The sequence below is a fragment of the Eptesicus fuscus genome, chromosome 3, assembly GCF_027574615.1.
Source record: "Eptesicus fuscus isolate TK198812 chromosome 3, DD_ASM_mEF_20220401, whole genome shotgun sequence".
Lineage (NCBI taxonomy): Eukaryota > Metazoa > Chordata > Mammalia > Chiroptera > Vespertilionidae > Eptesicus > Eptesicus fuscus.
In genome coordinates, this window is record NC_072475.1 from 72368447 (window position 1) to 72372268 (window position 3822).

Below are 3822 nucleotides of genomic sequence, written 5' to 3' on the forward strand. Positions count from 1 at the left end.
CACCCCCACACACACACACACCTTCCCCCTCTCCCCAGCCTTCACTGAGCCAGCGTCAGGTTCCTCTCCACAATCCAATAAACTTCCTTTCACTTGCAAACACTTGCATTAATTAAAACGCAGCAGTGGAACCCGGTGCCTGCAGAAATCGGCCTCTCAGAGAGTCCGCTCGCTACTGCGTAGTGGTGGAATACATTTTTTTTTCTTTCTCCAAGAGGCCCCTTCCAGTTGATTCTAAACGAGTTCGCGTTATTGTTCGCCTCACCGCCGATAGGGGGCGGCAGATGCCCTGCGATGCCCCGGCGACGTGCAGGAAGCGCGTCCTGTCCCTGGGAATCCGGCTTCATTCAACCTTTGCCGGTAGAAGACAGAAGCTCCCCGACATCCGGCCTCGGACCCGGGGCGCCTGGGGCTCACCTCTCTCTGCAAGGCGCGGGCAAAGCCGTCTGTGCATCCAGCAGAGCCTGTAAACTTAACGAGCACACGGACCAAGTACACACATTCAGATGGATGCAAATGTTATGGTTGATAAAACATGCCAGCATTCGAAAGTATTACAGAGTCTATTGGACACTTTTGATCGGGTTTTTACGTTTTCTCGATCGAAAGAGAATTTAAAAGTACGAGTACTACAGTCGTTTGAGTGGTGGTGGTGAGGGGGTCTGTTAAATGTTGAATTTTAAAACGGCTTTTCTCATTAGGAGTTGGGAACCACTACCGATGCACAGAGTCCTCAGGAATGGCACCTCCGAAGGGCAGCTGGGAGGACTCGGCCGCGGGGCCGGGGCGTGTGTCTGCCGCGCGGGAGGACGTGGGCGGCGCCGCGCCGGTCCGCGGAGGGGGGCAGCTCGGATTGGTTCACACCCGGAGATTTGCCAGCGGCCGGATTTTACTGACAACCCACCCGACTCGATAGCCCCAGCACCTGAGTTTCCAGAATTACGCAAGAGGCATTCGATAGCTTCTCCAAAAGCCGGTATTTCCTCAGAACTGAGCACATCTTTCTTTCTAAATTAAAAATAAATGTGTGGCCCCAGCCCGTTTGCCTCAAGGGATAGAGTGTTGGACTGAAGGGGCTGGGGTTCGGTTCAAGACAGCTTGATTGCACCCAAGGGCATGTACCTCCCTTGCAGGCTCTAAACTGGGCCCTTGGTGGGGTGCCTGTGGGAGGCAACCGATTCACATAGATGTTTCTCTCTCTGTCCCTCTCCCTTCCACTCTCTAAAAATCAATGGAAAGAATTCTTCTGGTGAGGATTAAAAAAAAATACATTTGCCGAAACCGGTTTGGCTCAGTGGATAGAGCGTCGGCCTGCAGACTGAAAGGTCCCGGGTTCGATTCCGGTCAAGGGCATGTACCTTGGTTGCGTGCGCATCCCCAGTGGGGGGTGTGCAGGAGGCAGCTGACCGATGTTTCTCATCAATGTTTCTGACTCTATCTCTCTCTCTTCCTCTCTGTAAAAAAATCAATAAAATATATTAAAAAAAATACATTTGTGAATATATATTTTTTTTGGCGAAAAGAAAAATCCAAAAATGTAAAAATTTAGACTGACAGCAGCTATAAATCTCACACCCAATTAAAAGCCCTTATAATTAATTCCTGAAAAACCTTTGGAATATAGGGAAGAATTACAGTATTTTATCATAACACGACGTTAAGTTGTTTCAATTGTATTACAATTAAAATTCTACTTTTAACGTATTTTTTTCAACACCATAACAGATTGTAGAAATGCAGCTATAACTACTAAAGGGCGGAGAGAATTTTAATAGCACAACTTAATTGATAGGAAAGCCCGTATCATGATGTAAGAATATAGGATCTTCCCAAAATAATGATGAATACTAATTAAGCTACTGTAAAATCTGTAGGAAACTGTTAAATTTGTGCTTGAGAGGGATGAGGAGGGATCAAGAAGAGGAGAGACTTTTGGTGCAGGTGGGAGAAAGAAAGCGAATAAATCCGGGTGGGGCATTTCCAAATTGAGTGCAAAATCCTAAGAGAAACCAGAAACCCAGCTGCTTCTGTGGCTAGTCAGTCCTACAGCTGTTGAGCCAGGGGACTGGCTCACCATGAGTTCTGAGAACACAGTTCTTTGTGCCTAAAGATAAGCCTGAGCAATTTTAAGTGTGCCAAGGCCCAAGGCTATCTACCTCCAAATATGTGTATTCAGCAGTTGCACGCTGAGCACAGAGATATGCCTATTCCAAGCTTGGTGGCAAAGATTGCACCAAGCATCAACCACAAAAGATTTCCTTTTATAGAAAGATAAATTGTCAATAACAGGAGATATCAGTAGGTTTTAACTTTTAAAACAATATATTGTGTTGTAACACAACTTGGCTTATTTGCTTAGTTATGATGGCCATCATTTTGTGTGCCATACTAGGTGGATGTCATTAGTTCCATTTCACATACAGTATAAGGAATCTGAGATTCCAAGAGCTTAAGCTACTTGCCTAAGTTTACACGGGTATTAACTGGAAATAGCTGTTTCTGATTCTAGAGCCCAGATTTTTACACACTATCTTGCTCCAAACCTTAAGACTGCAGTGTATCCCTATAAGGATCACAAACCCTGCACTCTCAAAGGTCTGGTGACCGAGCAAAAATGCACTCTCATTTTTGTTACATTTGAGACAGTTAAGGCATATAAATGTTACATCACTATATTGTACTAATATAATACTGTATACCAACTATCCACAAATTAAAAAAAAAAATTTAAGCCCCAAGATTAAAAAAAACCAACACCCTACATGCCCAGAGGATTTTAACCTCGAGTTTCTGTATCCTAAACAATTTATGGAGGTAATAATCCGGTAGAGAGGATTCTACAACCTATTTTAAAATTTCAAAAATCTAAACAGAAATTAAATGATTACTGCAGACAGATGAACTAAAATTTCATTGTTTTTGCTTTGCCTGGTAATTATATGGATACAGAGCTGTATGATCAATCTAAAATAGGAAAATGAATTAACTGTTAATCAAAGTAGTTTGTTTGTTAGGCAATATACATATGGTCCATGGAGGGTTGTAAATGCTAATAAATGTTAAAAAGGAGACTTTGGACGTGAAAAGGAACCACTGATACAACATAAAAGCTCATATAATACAGTTAGCTGTTCTGTGTAGTTATTAGTTCTGCCACTTAATAGTAGAGCTCTGATTATATAGGAGTTTTGCTGCATCTGGGGCATTGTATATTGCATCTCCACAAGTTTAATACAGTGTTACGTGAAGAGGTGAAGAGCACTAGTGTAAATTGGTAATATTTAAATAACACAATTCATTTGGGGCCTTGAAGGACTGCAGGGGAACGGGTATGTTTGGAGATTATGCAATCGCTGGTCTCATAGAAGTTTCCTGAGCTCCTCCTGTTTAGCAAGTCTCAATATTTTTGGTCTCAGGACCATAAAAAGCTTTCATTATGTAGATTTATGTGAATTGCATCTGCGAATACTCATTGTATTGGAAATTGCAATTGGAGGGATATTTAAAGTATTCATTTGTTATTTCATTTATAATGATATACTCATTACATAAGTGACATTTTAAATAAAAAATAACGACTTTTTCAAAGCAAAATAAAATGGGAAAAATTTTGTAAATCTCTTTAATATCTACCTGGATTTTATATCTAACTGGTTCGAAGCAGATGTATTCTCACATTTGCTTCTGCATTATATTTTGATAGATTGTGTAGGTTGAAGTATTTGAAGAAAATCTGAGTACAAAGAGATATGTAGTTGAAAAAGGAGGAGTATTTTTATAGCTTTTCTAGATAATTATGAGTATTCTTTGATATTATTCCAA